Genomic DNA, 16968 nt, shown 5'->3' on the forward strand with positions numbered 1-16968 from the left:
GAATGTTGGGTATTATTAGGAAAGGTATGGAAAACAGGTGTGAGGATGTTATAATGCCGTTGTATCGCTCCATGGTGCGACCGCACCTTGAGTATTGTGTTCAATTCTGGTCGCCGCAACTCAAGAAAGATGTAGTAGAATTGGAAAAGGTGCAGCGAAGGGCGACTAAAATGATAGCGGGGATGGGACAACTTCCCTATGAAGGAAGATTAAGGAGGCTAGAGCTATTCAGCTTGGAGAAGAGACGGCTGAGGGGAGACATGATAGAGGTATATAAAATAATGAGTGGAGTGGAACAAGTGGATGTGAAGCATCTGTTCACGCTTTCCAAAAATACTAGGACTAGGGGGCATGTGATGAAACTACAGTGTAGTAAATTTAAAACAAATCGGAGAAAATTTTTTCTTCACCCAACGTATAATTAAACTCTGGAATTCGTTGCCGGAGAAAGTGGTGAAGGCGGTTAGCTTAGCAGAGTTTAAAAAAGGGGTTGGACAGTTTCCTAAAGGACAAGTCCATAATTTAAATGGACTTGGGAAAAATCCACAATTCCAGGAATAACATGTATAGAATGTTTGTACGTTTGGGAAGCTTGCCAGGTGCCCTTGGCCTGGATTGGCAGCTGTCGTGGACAGGATGCTGGGCTCGATGGACCCTTGGTCTTTTCCCAGTATGGCATTACTTATGTACTTAGCTGCTGCTTGCCGCTGGTGAAAATCTGCTATTTAGAAGGCATGCGGAGGATGGGGGATGTTTGCGAGATCATATGGCATGCAGGCAAGAGAGGAAGAGACCAAATCACTTGTGGGACAAGGCAGAGTTCTTCTGCCCACCCATCTTGGGCCCAGGCCCACCCAAAATTGGGTGTCTGGCTACGCCCCTGGACGACCATCTCAACATTTATATCGACCATCTCTAAGGTTGACATAAATGTTGAGATTTGGGCGTCCCAGACCGTATTATCGAAACAAAAGATGGATGCTCATCTTGTTTCAATAATAAGGGTTTCCCCGCCCCTTCGCGGGAATGTCCTGCAAGGATGCCCTCAGGAAAACTTGGGCGCCCTGTTCGATTATGCCCCTCCACGTCACATTCTATTTACATATGACAGCATGTATTAAGAAAATACCATTTATCAAAGTACAGTACCCTGTGTAAAAGTATGCATGATGACAAGAACATATGTACTTGTACACAACTCTGGATGGCTTGTATTCAAGGGTGAGTTTTGGGCAGAGCACAAGTGAAATTATGATTTACCTACATCTTTTATACAAAATAACTAATTGTGTGAACATTTGCACCTCTTGAGCAGCTGTTTGTGGAGCAATTTTTTAGAGACCTGTAAGTGCCTAAGAGGGGCATTTTTTACGTCTTGTCAGACTTTGGATATTTTGCGCTAAATATCCCAAATCTGAAAAGGAAATATAGCCATTTTTTTTAAATGGCAAAATGTCTTTTTTTTTTTTTTTTAATGGCCACATGCAAGATGTTCATGCTCTGTGCATTTATTTTTTGGGGCCATTTTTGGAGTTGGGGCAAAAGTCCAAGTGAAAAATGTAAAATAAAAATCATGCCCTTGGAATGTAGGAGGAGCCAGCATTACAGATATCCCAGGAGAGCACTTGATCACCCTAGGGGGCACTGCAGTGGACTTCATATAAAAGATCCCAGGTACACATCTCAATGTTACCCCTTATACTGTATGCTGAGCCTTCCAACCCCCACCAAAAACCTACTGTATCCACTCCACTACTTCAGGGATCTGCTTGCTGCTCTAATAGATCTGGCTATAGCAGCTGAAGCTGTCATAGAGGCTGGTAACTAATATTTCTCCGAGGACAAGCAGGCTGCTTGTTCTCACTGATGGGTGACGTCCACGGCAGCCCCTCCAATCGGAAACTTCACTAGCAAAGTCCTTTGCTAGCCCTCGCGCGCCCGCGCGCACCGCGCATGCGCGGCCGTCTTCCCGCCCGAAACCGGCTCGAGCCGGCCAGTCTTCTTTTGTCCGCACTCGGTACGGTCGTGTTTTCGCCGTGTCGAGCCCCGGAAAGTCGACCTCGCGCGTCCAATTTGTTTGAACGTGTTTTTTTCCTTCGGGAAAGCTTTGTCCTAGTCGGGAAGTGCTCCGGAAACCCCCCGCCGGGTTTCGTGTAAATCCTCCCCGTACTTCCAGCTTTTTTGCCCCGGTAAGTTTTCTTTCGTCGTCGGGGTAGGCCTTTTTTTCGGCCTCGGTCGAGATTTTTTCTCCCTCTAAATTTGGTGCTTCGAATTTCGCCATTTCGGCTTTTGATTTCGCCGGCGTGATTTTTCCGCCCATGACATCGAAGCCTTCCAGCGGCTTCAAGAAGTGCACCCAGTGCGCCCGGGTTATCTCGCTCACTGATCGACACTCGTCGTGTCTTCAGTGTCTGGGGGCCGAGCACCGCCCTCAGAACTGCAGTCTGTGTTCCCTGCTTCAAAGGCGGACTCAGGTAGCGAGACTAGCCCAGTGGAACGTGTTGTTCTCGGGCTCTTCGTCGGCATCGGCACCGGGATCTTCGAGTGCATCGACGTCGTCAGCGTCCAGACCATCTTCCTCGGCCGCCCCTGCATCGAGTGCATCGAGGCATCGGGCCTCTGCATCGGCGCCGAGACATCGGATAGCTGCATCGACGTCGGTGGTACCAGGACCTCGTCTGCTGATGTCGTCGGACGGTGGTGCATCGGGTGGAGTGCAGGTGAGGGCTGTCCATTCCCCTGCTGGTGGCGGTGAGCCCTCGGGTGGGTCTCCGCCTACCCTGAGGGCTCCTGCGGTACAGCCCCCCCGAGATCGACCTTCTTCAGTCTCGGCCCCGAGGAAGCGACGGGTGGATTCGACGTCCTCCTCGTCGGTGCCGGGGAGCTCCGGTGACATGCTTCGGAAGAAATCGAAGAAGCATCGACACCGGTCTCCTCCCCGTGTCGGCACCGAGAGCTCTGGGTCGCCGAGGGATTCGGCACCCAGCAGGCATCGGCACCGAGAGGACCGCTCACCCTCTGTTCAGGAGGTGTCGATGCGCTCCGCTCTGGACAGCCCGGAACAGCCTCCACGCCCGGAACAGGTACTGACGTCGACGCCTGCATCGACCTCTCAGCCTTTCTCTACAGCCGCTCTAAACGAGAGCCTCCGGGCCGTTCTCCCAGAGATTCTGGGAGAGCTGTTGCGCCCTACCCCTCCGGTACCGGCGGTGCTTGCGCCACCGGTACCGTCGAGCGTGGCGCCGGCTGGCCCATCGCCCAGGTTGAGGTCCCCGACGTCGGTACCGCGTGCGGTACCGACCGCGGCCACCTCCCAGGAAGGCTCCCCGACTACGTCGGCGGAGGGAGCTTCGCCGATGCGGGCGAGGGAGTCTACCTCTCGACGCCCCCATCGTGGACAGGGTTCCACGGAGTCGAGCAGGGCGAGGTTGCAGACACAGGTCCGTGAACTTGTGTCTGACACCGAGGGTGAGGCCTCGTGGGAGGAAGAGGAAGATCCCAGATATTTCTCTGACGAGGAGTCTGGGGGTCTTCCGTCTGATCCCACTCCCTCTCCTGAGAGACAGCTTTCTCCTCCCGAGAGTCTGTCTTTTGCCTCCTTTGTCCGGGAGATGTCTACGGCCATCCCCTTCCCGGTGGTTGTGGAGGACGAGCCCAGGGCTGAAATGTTTGAGCTCCTGGACTATCCTTCTCCACCTAAGGAAGCGTCCACTGTTCCCTTGCACCATGTCCTGAAGAAGACATTGCTTGCGAACTGGACCAAACCATTAACTAATCCCCACATTCCCAAGAAGATCGAGTCCCAGTACCGGATCCATGGGGACCCAGAGCTGATGCGCACTCAGTTGCCTCATGACTCTGGAGTTGTGGATTTGGCCCTAAAGAAGGCTAAGAGTTCTAGGGAACATGCTTCGGCGCCCCCGGGCAAGGACGCTAGAACCTTAGACTCCTTTGGGAGGAAGGCCTACCATTCCTCTATGCTCGTGTCCAAGATCCAGTCTTACCAGCTCTACACGAGCATACACATGCGGAATAATGTGCGGCAGTTGGCGGGCTTGGTTGATGCTCTTCCCCCTGAGCAAGCCAAGCCTTTTCAGGAGGTGGTCAGGCAGCTGAAGGCGTGCAGAAAATTCCTGGCCAGAGGAGTTTATGACACTTTTGATGTTGCGTCCAGGGCCGCTGCTCAAGGTGTGGTGATGCGCAGGCTCTCATGGCTGCGTGCCGCCGACCTGGAGAATAGAGTCCAGCAGCGGATTACGGACTTGCCTTGCCGGGCGGATAACATTTTTGGCGAAAAAGTCGAGCAGGTGGTAGAGTCTCTCCACCAGCGGGACACCGCATTCGACAAGTTCGCCCGCCGGCAGCCTTCAGCTTCTACCTCTACAGGTAGACGATTTTTCGGGGGAAGGAAGACTGTTCCCTATACTTCTGGCAAGCGTAGGTACAATCCTCCTTCCCGACAGCCTGCGGCCCAGGCTAAGCCCCAGCGCGCTCGCTCTCGTCAGCAGCGTGCGAATCAGCAAGGCCCCGCGGCTCCCCAGCAAAAGCAAGGGGCGAGCTTTTGACTGGCTCCAGCAGAGCATAGCCGACATCCAAGTGTCAGTGCCGGGCGACCTGCCTGTCGGAGGGAGGTTGAAAGCTTTTCACCAAAGGTGGCCTCTTATAACCTCCGATCAGTGGGTTCTCCAAATAGTCCGGCAAGGATACACCCTCAATTTGGCCTCTCAACCTCCAAATTGTCCACCGGGAGCTCAGTCCTACAGCTTCCAGCACAAACAGGTACTTGCAGAGGAACTCTCCGCCCTTCTCAGCGCCAATGCGGTCGAGCCCGTGCCATCCGGGCAAGAAGGGCTGGGATTCTATTCCAGGTACTTCCTTGTGGAAAAGAAAACAGGGGGGATGCGTCCCATCCTAGACCTAAGGGCCCTGAACAAATATCTCGTAAAAGAAAAGTTCAGGATGCTTTCCCTGGGCACCCTTCTCCCCATGATTCAGCAAAACGATTGGCTATGCTCTCTGGACTTGAAGGATGCCTACACACACATCCCGATACTGCCAGCTCACAGACAGTATCTGCGATTTCAGCTGGGCGCACGCCACTTCCAGTACTGTGTGCTACCCTTTGGGCTCGCCTCTGCGCCCAGGGTGTTCACAAAGTGCCTAGCTGTGGTAGCAGCGGCGCTTCGCAGGCTGGGGGTGCACGTGTTCCCATATCTCGACGATTGGCTGGTGAAGAACACATCCGAGGCAGGAGCCCTGCAGTCCATGCAGATGACTATTCGCCTCCTAGAGCTACTGGGGTTTGTGATAAATTACCCAAAGTCCCATCTTCTCCCAGTGCAGAAACTCGAATTCATCGGAGCCCTGCTGGATTCTCGGACGGCTCGCGCCTATCTCCCAGAGGCGAGGGCCAACAACTTGTTGTCCCTCGTCTCGCGGGTGCGAGCGTCCCAGCAGATCACAGCTCGGCAGATGTTGAGATTGCTGGGCCACATGGCTTCCACAGTTCATGTGACTCCCATGGCCCGCCTTCACATGAGATCTGCTCAATGGACCCTAGCCTCCCAGTGGTATCAGGCCGCCGGGGGTCTAGAAGACGTGATCCACCTGTCCACGAGATTTCTCGAATCCCTGTATTGGTGGACGATTTGCTCCAATTTGACTCTGGGACGTCCCTTCCAAATTCCTCAGCCTCAAAAAGTGCTGACCACGGATGCGTCTCTCCTGGGATGGGGAGCTCATGTCGATGGGCTTCACACCCAAGGAAGGTGGTCCCTCCAAGAAAGCGATCTACAGATCAATCTTCTGGAGTTGCGAGCGATCTGGAACGCTCTGAAGGCTTTCAGAGATCGGCTGTCCCACCAAATTATCCAAATTCAGACAGACAATCAGGTTGCCATGTACTATGTCAACAAGCAGGGGGGCACCGGATCTCGCCCCCTGTGTCAGGAAGCCGTCAGCATGTGGCTTTGGGCTCGCCGTCAAGGCATGGTGCTCCAAGCCACATATCTGGCAGGCGTAAACAACAGTCTGGCCGACAGGTTGAGCAGGATTATGCAACCTCACGAGTGGTCGCTCAATTCCCGTGTGGTGCGACAGATCTTCCAGGCGTGGGGCACCCCCCTGGTGGATCTCTTCGCATCTCAGGTGAACCACAAGGTCCCTCAGTTCTGTTCCAGGCTTCAGGCCCACGGCAGACTGGCGTCGGATGCCTTCCTCCTGGATTGGGGGGAAGGTCTGCTGTATGCTTATCCTCCCATTCCTCTGGTGGGGAAGACTTTGTTGAAACTCAAGCAAGACCGAGGCACCATGATTCTGATTGCTCCCTTTTGGCCGCGTCAGATCTGGTTCCCTCTTCTTCTGGAGTTATCCTCCGAAGAACCGTGGAGATTGGAGTGTTTTCCGACCCTCATCACGCAGGACGAAGGGGCTCTTCTGCATCCCAACCTCCAGTCCCTGGCTCTCACGGCCTGGATGTTGAGGGCGTAGACTTTGCCTCTTTGGGTCTGCCAGAGGGTGTCTCCCGCATCTTGCTTGCTTCCAGGAAAGACTCCACTAAGAGAAGTTACTTCTTTCATTGGAGGAGGTTTGCCGTCTGGTGTGACAGCAAGGCCCTAGATCCTCGCTCTTGTCCTACACAGACCCTGCTTGAATACCTTCTCCACTTGTCTGAGTCTGGTCTGAAGACCAACTCCGTAAGGGTTCACCTTAGTGCAATCAGTGCATACCATTACCAAGTGGAAGGTAAGCCGATCTCAGGACAGCCTTTAGTTGTTCGCTTCATGAGAGGTTTGCTTTTGTCAAAGCCCCCTGTCAAGCCTCCTACAGTGTCATGGGATCTCAATGTCGTTCTCACCCAGCTGATGAAACCTCCTTTCGAGCCACTGAATTCCTGCCATCCGAAGTACTTGACCTGGAAGGTCATTTTCTTGGTGGCAGTTACTTCGGCTCGTAGAGTCAGTGAGCTTCAGGCCCTGGTAGCCCAGGCCCCTTACACCAAATTTCATCACAACAGAGTAGTCCTCCGCACTCACCCTAAGTTTCTGCCAAAGGTTGTGTCGGAGTTCCATCTGAACCAGTCAATTGTCTTGCCAACATTCTTTCCCCGTCCTCATTCCTGCCCTGCTGAACGTCAGCTGCACACATTGGACTGCAAGAGAGCATTGGCCTTCTATCTGGAGCGGACACAGCCCCACAGACAGTCCGCCCAATTGTTTGTTTCTTTTGATCCCAACAAGAGGGGAGTGGCTGTAGGGAAACGCACCATATCCAATTGGCTAGCAGATTGCATTTCCTTCACTTACGCCCAGGCTGGGCTGGCTCTTGAGGGTCATGTCACGGCTCATAATGTTAGAGCCATGGCAGCGTCGGTAGCCCACTTGAAGTCAGCCACCATGGAGGAAATTTGCAAAGCTGCGACGTGGTCATCTGTCCACACATTCACATCTCATTACTGCCTGCAGCAGGATACCCGACGTGACAGTCGGTTCGGGCAGTCAGTTCTTCAGAACCTGTTTGGGCTTTAGGATCCAACTCCACCCCCCGAGGGCCCTGTTTGTTCTGTTCCAGGCTACACTCTCAGTTAGTTGGTAAATTTTTTAGGTCAATCTCAGTTATGTCCTCGCCGTTGCGAGGCCCAATTGACCAATGTTGTTGTTTTGAGTGAGCCTGGGGGCTAGGGATACCCCATCAGTGAGAACAAGCAGCCTGCTTGTCCTCGGAGAAAGCGAATGCTACATACCTGTAGAAGGTATTCTCCGAGGACAGCAGGCTGATTGTTCTCACAAACCCGCCCGCCTCCCCTTTGGAGTTGTGTCTTCCCTTGAAGTGTATTGTCTTGCTACATACTGGACTGGCCGGCTCGAGCCGGTTTCGGGCGGGAAGACGGCCGCGCATGCGCGGTGCGCGCGGGCGCGCGAGGGCTAGCAAAGGACTTTGCTAGTGAAGTTTCCGATTGGAGGGGCTGCCGTGGACGTCACCCATCAGTGAGAACAATCAGCCTGCTGTCCTCGGAGAATACCTTCTACAGGTATGTAGCATTCGCTTTCTCCGAGGACAAGCAGGCTGCTTGTTCTCACGACTGGGTCGGTGGCCCCAGGAACAGAAATCTTCCATAGCAACAAAATGTTTGCTAGAGCCTTCGAGCGCACGGGGGGTGCACACTGCGGTTGCGCGGCCATCTTCCTGCCAGTTGCACGAGAGCCCTGATCAGTTCTTTCTTTTTCCGCGGTAGAGGGTGGCTGCGCGACAATCTCCCTCCACAGCCCAGTGAAAGAGCCTTCAGTTTTTCGCATCTTTTTCTCTCCCTTTTTGTTTCCTTAGCCAGTATATCCAGTTTAAAAAAAAAAGGAACCTTTATTTCTTAGTTTTGGTCCCTTAAGTTTTCTTTCATTTTCGCCGCGGCTTCTTATTTTTGTGCCTTTTTTCTTGGCACAATCGAGAACTTTGACTTTGCCACCGCTATTTTTCCGTCCATGTCATCGAGGACTCCCAGCGGCTTCAAGAAGTGTACTTGGTGCAACCCGGATGATCTCAGGTACCGACCCCCACGCGTGGTGTCTTCAGTGCCTTGGGCCCGACCATCGCCCAGACACATGTAAGTTGTGTCTTAACTTGAAAAAACGGACACAGGCGTCGAGACAAGCTCTTTGGGACCGACTTTTCGGAGCTTCGTCTGGTTCCTCGATATCGGGAGCACAGGTAACGGCTGTCCGGGGACCATCATACGCTGGGAGCAGTGAGCCATCGAGTGGGTCTCCATCTGTCTCGAAGACTCCTACTGGACAGGCCCACTGGGACCGACCACTCTCGGACCCGACCCCGAGGAGGTGTGTGGATTCCACGTCCTCCTCGTCGGTACCGAGGAGTATTGATGACGTGCATTGAGCGAAAGCAAAGAAGCATCGTCATTGGTCTCCCTCCAGACACGGTACCGGGAGCTCCAGGGCATCGAAGGATTCGGCACCCATGAAGCGTTGACGCGGGGAGGACCGCTCACCCTCCATTCAAGAGGTGTCATTGCATCGGTCTCCTGACAGCCTAGTACCACCTCCTTTTGAAGGGGAGTTAGGGAAGAAACAAAAACTATGCTGGGGGGGGGGGGGGGGGTGGACCTGAGAGGAAGGAGGGAAGAAATGGAAGTGATGGACTGAAGGGGGTGGGTAGAAATGATGGATTGAAGGGGTGGAGGGGAACAAAGAGAGAAATGATGGATGTGAAGTTGGAGGGGAGGGAGGGATGGGAGAGAAATGATACAGGAGGATGCTGGGGGGGGGGGGAGAAACATGCAGATGTCAGGCTACAAGGGAGAAAGAGAGAGGGGAGAAACGGGGATCAGGGGAACTATGAGTGAGAGGTCATAGTTGTTAAGGTGTGAGAGGAGGATAATATGCACAGAGAGTAACAATGCAGTAATGAAAAGTAGGGGAAAGATAGAAAGGCTTAAGAGGCAGGGGAAGGAATGAGATGGGAACTCAGAGAGCTAGGGGGTAAGAGAAGGAGATGGAGAGTTGAAAAGTAAAAAGAAGTAACTAGAGGACTGCGGGGTGAAAAAGTGAGCTGGCAGAGACAGAAAAAAAAGAGAGGAGAAAGCTAAAATAGAAAGATCGCTATGTCAGAGACAGGTGTAATAAGGGAATGGAACAGGACAGGAGGACAGAAGATTAAAAAAAACAAATAGCAGCCCCTGGAAAGAGCAGAAGACATATAGGAAAGCAGAAAAGAAAAATTAGCATCAACATGAGGGAAAAATGTACAGACAACAAAGGTAGAAAGAATGTTTTATTTTGAATTTATAAACTATGTTAGTTTAGGAACTTTACTTTGTGGATGTCTTTGCATTATGTTAAATATAAGAGGAAATGCATTTGTTTTTATTTCTCCCAAATTATGGTACATGCCTAGTTTGACTTCTTGGGCTTCCCAGTTAAATTTGTATCTTTATATCTCTATTTCTCTATTTTTGTTATCACATTTACAATATATTTCAAGTACAATTCTTGAGATAGCAAAGATGACTATGTCATTATGTTTTAATCATTTTTATTAGTCAACAGCAATGACACTTCAAACTGAACAGTTCACCAAACAGCATATCACGTTTGTTCAAAGCAGTACAACTTGAAAACCATTGTAACTTTTATACCCCAACTCCCGATCCACCAACTTGACCTTTTGCAGCTTATTCTTTTATGATAAAGTTTCTACTCTTGTATCAAATTGCTTTCCCTTTCCCCACCCTTCCCAACCTACTCCTCCCTTAAACCCCTTCTTTAACTAGTCAAAATACATTCACTCCACCAGTATTGGTTAAACAACTATCTGTTCATAAGGCGGCTTCGTGCAGCTGGTGTTAAGGTGTCCAGGAATAGGCTCCAGCAGTTTATCCAATTCTCGCCCCTTTTCGAGGAAAATTGTTTTATTCTCATCCTCTCAATCCGAATTAAGTGAATCATTCGCAGTCTCCACCCCTGCAAAGTGGGGTATCTATTTGTAATCCACTCAGCCAGGATGCATTGTTTTGCTGTTATAAAAGATTTTTCCACAAAGGCCTTCATGCCTTTTGGGCCATGCTGCGGAATTGACCAACAGCCCAGCAACAGCCGGGCGTCGCTGTGCCAGCGTACCCGCCACAAAGTTGATACTTGGGCCATGAGTGTGTTCCAAAAAGTTCTGATACCTTTGCACGACCATAACATATGACCCAATGTTGCTCCTTCTGCTTTGCATTTCGGGCATTCACCCCAAGGGGACACTCCCATGTGGAATGCCCTCCTTGGTGCTATATATATCCTCAGAGCAATTTTGTATTGTATATCCCAATGGGTAGCATAAGCCGAACGTCGTCGGATAGATATAATGTGTTCTCTAAGTTGATCTGGTGATAATGCAAGGGACAAGTCTCTCTCCCAGCTTTCCGCCAGTCGTTTGTAATCCATTTCAGATACCGAATCCTTTATATGGCGATGATGGTAAGCCAGGGGTTCTTTCATTTGTGCCTCCAAAGAAAAGGCTGATGATAATTCTTCTTGTACATCTTCCGTTAAATCTGTCCATGGTAAAGTTTGAAGATAATGTCTCAACTGCATATATTGGAAATTATCTGTTTTAGGCATTGCATATTCCGTTTCCAGTTCTTGAAACGTTTTAGGTTTTCCATCCACAGTCAGTACTTGCAACAGATATATTATCCCTTTTTGTTTCCATCGACCAAAGGCTGGATAAATGCACCCCGGCTGAAAGTCTGGGTTGTTAGCTACCTGGATCCTCATTCCTGCTGTTCCTGCTTGCAAGTTCCAGTTCCAGTTTTTCCTGTAAGCCCTGCCGGCCGCCCGAACCTGAGGGCTCAACCCTCGGGGAAAGGTGGTTAAGCGTAGGTGAAGCCTAGGTCCAGTGTTTCCAGTCCAGCGGGTTCCGGTCCCGTGGGTTCCGCTCCAGTGTGTTCCAGTCCAGCGGGTTTCACTCCTGTATGTTCCAGTCCAGTGGGGCCACTTCAGTGTGTTCCAGTCCAGCGGGCTCCACTCCAGTGCGCACCCGTCCGGTGCGTTCCAGTTCCGTGTATTCCTGTGTAGAACTCCAGTCCGGGGTTCCGGACCAGTCTCATCTCTACCTTGAAGGTGATCTTGCCTGCCACTGCCGCTCCACGGTAGTGGCCCAAGGACTCACGAACCCAGTGCTCCCGGGAAAGAAGCCTGACAGTATGCCAAGGTCCTCGAGCACGCGACAGCTTCCTAGTATACAAATGGGCAAAATGTTTAGCCAGTATTTGTGTGATTTCTGCAGGCTTGTTTGTGATTTTCCCTTGGCCATCCCTCAACGTATCTATCGCCCGTGAACCCCCTCCAGATTTTATTATTCGGGCCAATAGCCGCCCCGGTCTATTTCCATATCGTTCCAACTTATATTTCCTATACCACTGAGAATGTGTTTCTCTTTCGTGTAATAATTTATTGAGGGACACCTGTGTAGCTTTTAGGGTCTCGAGTGTCTGTGCCAATGGATGTTTGGCGTGAGCCCGCCTATCTATTTGTAATTGTGTTTCTAACCCCAGTACACTGGCCACCGCTTTCTTTTTCATACGTGCCACATATGCAATAATATCTCCTCGCAGAACTGCTTTGGAGGCCGACCAGTACAAAGAGGCCTGATCTTCGTGCTGGGCATTGTACGTAGTGTATTCCTCCCACTTCTCAGAAAGGTACTTCTGGAAGTGCTGGTCCCTGTATAAGTAGGCTGGGAATCGCCACCTCCTCTCTCCAATCCCCTCTACGTTCGTTTCCAGGTCTAACCACAACGCAGTGTGGTCCGAAATCTCCTCTGGACCTATCGTTACCTTGATTACTCTATGAAACATATTTCGCGCTGTCAGGGCATAATCCAATCTGGCCTGAGTCCCATGGGCTCTAGACCGGTGTGTAAAATCTTTCTCTGATGGGTGTAGCGCCCTCCAGGTGTCTACCAAATCTAAAGCCTGCACTAAACTCAGTAAAATGTCCCCTCTATTACCTCGGTAGTGTTGTGAAGTAGGGCTAGTGCAATCCATTGTTGGATCCATGATTAAATGTAGGTCTCCCACCAGCAAGAGGGGGAGATTACTATGGTTATAGCATAGTTGCTGTAGTTTTTTTTTTTTATAAAACTCTGGATCTTGCCTGTTTGGCCCATATACCACTAGCAAATTCATCTCTAACCCTTGGAGCCATATTTTTACTAACAAGTAATGTCCTCCTTGATCTCTTGCTAGTAACGTGGCTTTATAAGGTAGGCCTTTCCTAAATAAAATTACCACTCCTCCCCTCCGGCCTTGCGAGGAACTGGCCAGGACCTTGCCTACCCACATTCTCTGGAGTTTATGTTCCGCCTCGGAAAGGCGGGTTTCTTGTAGGCAGGCAATGTCTGCGCCATGCCTACGAAGTGCTGTTAATATCTTTGCCCGCTTAATCAGGGAAGTTATCCCACCTACATTCCATGTAATGATTCGTGTAGGCATGTCTGCAGCTTTAAATGAATCATGACTGTGTCTAACTTCCAAGACTGCTTATAGGAGAAATCTGTTACCGGTTTCCCCCGCAGGAGCCGCCCGTGAATGCAAATTTTTATATAGTGCCAATCTGTGTATTCCCATGCAATTCTAATACCTGTCACTGGTGGGGTTACAGATAACTTATTGTGCTTCCCTCCCTCCCTCCCTCCTCCCCTTCCCTCCCCGTTTACCCCCCTCTTTCCCTTTCACTTCCATTGTTCCCTGTAGCCTCCTCCCAAGCCACACGGCCTACGAAAAAGCGAGAACCACGATCTCTCGCCTTGAGACCCCCACCCCCCAACATCCCACAAACAGCATTCCCTCAGCAAAAATCCCACCAAATCTCCAACTCATTCACTTACAGTCACTTGCAAGTTATACACTCAGGGATCTTCTAGGAGTTGGTCATCCACAAGTGCTTTCCGGGCCTCTTTTACTGAAGAGTAAGAATGCCAGCTATTTTGCAGAAATAGGCGCAATTTGGCCGGGTATTGCAGCGCAAATTTAATCCCTTTTTCTATCAAAGTCGAGCAGAGGGGGTGAAACTCTCTACATTGTTCCTGCACGGCCACTGTACAATCCTGGAAAATCAGTATGTTTCGGTCCCCATATTTCAGCGAGTCTCTCCACTCCTTAAAGCCCTACAAAATCTCAATCTTGTGTTTATAGTTAAGAATTTTCGCCACTACTACCCGTGGTCTGGCATTTGTTTCTGGTCTTCTTCCCACGCGGTGGGCAAGCTCTATAACCAGGGATCCTGCCGAATCCGTGAGGGCCAGTTCCTTTGCTAGCCAATTTTCCAGCCACGTGCTTAAATTCCGTTCTGGTAGTTGCTCCGGCAGCCCTACTATACGAACATTATTCCTTCTGGAACGGCCTTCTAAATCTTCAAGTTTTTCACCTTGTTCTTTTAATTGGCGGTACAAACTTTGAATATCTGGGCCGTGCTCCCGAGTCTCGTCTTCAAGAGCAGACATTCTGGCCTCCAGGTCTCCCCTTCTAATTCCCAGGCCATCTAGCGCCGTCTGATAATGATCTAGTTTTTCATGGAGCTCAGACCACTTTGGCTCCCACACTTGTTTAGTGGCAGCGGTCAGCTGAATCAATTGCTGTTCCGAAAAGCTAGTCGACATTGCCGCCACAGCTTGTCCGTCCGCCATTTTGCAGTCTTGAGTTCCCATTTTTGTTTTTTCTTTTTTTGCTATTCTTTGCGCCATCTCCGCTGGCGATTTGTTAATATACTTGGCCATAAGCACTTTGCCTGCTATTAAGCACTATTGAAGCCTCCCACGATCACAAAAATAGCTGTTTAAGGGGTGAGGGTCCCGGAGCCAGAGCACCACACGTCTTGCTCAGCTCATAGCGTCATCGACTATGTCATTATAGTATAAAGGAAAATAGTTGATCTTATGCTCATCTTTAGTCCACAATATGGAGGCAAAACAAACTATATATCAGGAAAACTTATATTACTATTTAGCTTAAGAAAAAGGTGGCAGAGAAGAGAATCGAGTGACTCTTAAATTCTACGGTGTAGAAGTTATTACAGGTCTTGGTTGCGGTACAAGAGAACCAGCTAACTTAGATTCCAGAAAAGAGTTAAATTGTTTAGAATAAAAATATATATATATTACAGAATTTAACTTTATAACACATTTGCAAGGAAAATTTACACGCCCAGTTGCAAAGCTTTCGGGCGAAGTTTAAGAAATTCTTGTCTTTTCTTTTGTATAACCTTAGAGACATCAGGATACATTCTTATTTTGCAACCAAGGAAATTCTGTTCTCTATGAAGAAAATATTGCTTAAGTATCCAGTCTCTATCAGGTTGTAAAATGAATGTAACTTTGAGAGTTGCTGTTGTCAGTCTCACCATATCGTCTTCTATAATTTGACTTAGATTTATATCTGAAGTTTCTGCTGGTGCCTCTATTCTTTCTCCTTGATCAGAATCTCTCTTCAGAAAAGGTGTTATATAGAATATCTTAGATATTGGAGGATATGACTGTTCAGAAATTTTCAATACCTCTGTTAGGTATTTTTTAAATGTAATAAGAGGTGAGATTGACAGCTGCTTTGGAAAATGTATAAGCCTAAGAGTATTTGAGCGTTGGTAATTTTCCAGCATTTCAATTTTATTTTGTAGATAAAGATTCTCTTTAATCAAATGAATTTGTATCTGCTGGCAACTTTGTATAGCCTTGGAATTATTTTCAGTATCTTTAGTCAAAGTTACAATCTTTTGGTCCAATATAGGTATTTTTTCCGACATAGAATTTATCTGTTGGTTAACAAATGTGAATTTCAAGGAAAAGGAAGCTTCTAGACAAACTAGGGCTTCCCATATCAATTCTAAAGTTATTACCTTTGGTTTCTGAGGCAAAAGAGACTTACTTGGTAAGCCAAGTTCAAGGGAATTCTTCAGTAGCTGGTTTTCATATGCTGCATGATTTTCCCCAAGGACTCTCTCCTCGTTTTCACCCGCTTTTTCCAATGTGGGGATAGTCTGCGTCTCCACTCCCGTAGCAGCGCCCGTGCCGGGAATCCCTGTTGACGTTCGAGCGTCCTGAGTTTCCTGGGTTACTTTTGGGGTTACCGCCGGCATCAGGGGAGGATTACGCTCTTCAGGACTCAAAGATGTTTCAACTTCAAGCCGCGAGGATAAGAGACCTCTATTAAAAAAGGAAGAAGGAAGGCTAAATGGCATCGACAAGGTTAAAAAGTGAGGTCCGGCTTACTTGCCTGCTCCCTTCTGTTCCTGCTCTGCTAGATGGAGGGGGGGGGGGGGCGCCAACTGATAGTCTGCAGGGGGGCACCAGAGACCCTAGGCACGGCCCTGGACCTCAGGAAAAAATAGCACTGTATGTATCCCTCTCTGACTCTAAAGTTTAGCAATTTCATTAAAGCAAAATGTATTTTCATAACACTTCAAAGATTTCCAACTCAAAATAGGAATGCTAATTCAAAATGTGAGCAAAGTCCTCTTAGTTTCCAAATATTTTTTTCTAATCTCCTTTGCACCAAAGGATATAATTCAGATCAAACATTTGTCTCTGATCAACTATCTCAGATCAAATATTTATTTCAGATCAATATTAAGGTTTCCTTGCTTACAGTCACTTAAATCTACCTAGCCTTTATATAGCTTATAGGATTTAAACACTCTTAAACTGAAATTCACCCTTTTCTATTCTTCATAAACTTCAAGTAATCCTGAAATATTCAGATCCTTTTTCACTAGAGAAACCTCAAACTTCAATCTCCATCAACCTCTTTTCATTCATATTTTCTCATTTACCACATAATCTGGCAGTCTTTTATAATTTCAGTCAACAAACACAGGAACTCACAGCTGCATGTCTCTCTTGGCCAAACCCACAGTCAGTTGCTGTCTCACTCTGTTCCCTTCCCAGCAGATTTCTAACAGAAGCTGATCATCCAATCAGAGAGCTGTATTTGAATGCAGATTAACATACAGACACTGTAATGGGAATTTTTAGTGAAAAACACTAGATAAACCCTTCGTTTTTGGACCAAACTTCACACTTTTGATCAGAGCCATGCCCTAACATTAAGGCTGTAAACACTTCCATCATTTTTTATTCATAAATATACAAATGAGAACCTCCCAAAAACGGACTAATTTGCATTTGATTTAAACAAATCTGAGCATATGACAACCAAGTACAGACTCTCAGCACCTGAATTCTGCAATTAGATTTAATACAAATACTTTTAAAACTTATTTTTAGCACTTTTAAAATTTCAGGTTCTCTTTAATTTGAATGCTGTTCAAGCTCTGAAGCTCACCCTGAGTGAGGAGTTAGCCCCAAACCACAGCATATATAGCAATTTGGTTGCATTCTCTCAAATAACTTGAAGAGCCTGCCTGCTCAGTGAATACTGTTGCTTGCTTTCACGTTGCTTTCACTTCCGGTTTGGCCATG

Source organism: Microcaecilia unicolor, chromosome 4, assembly GCF_901765095.1.
Source record: "Microcaecilia unicolor chromosome 4, aMicUni1.1, whole genome shotgun sequence".
In the NCBI taxonomy this organism is placed as follows: Eukaryota; Metazoa; Chordata; class Amphibia; order Gymnophiona; family Siphonopidae; genus Microcaecilia; species Microcaecilia unicolor.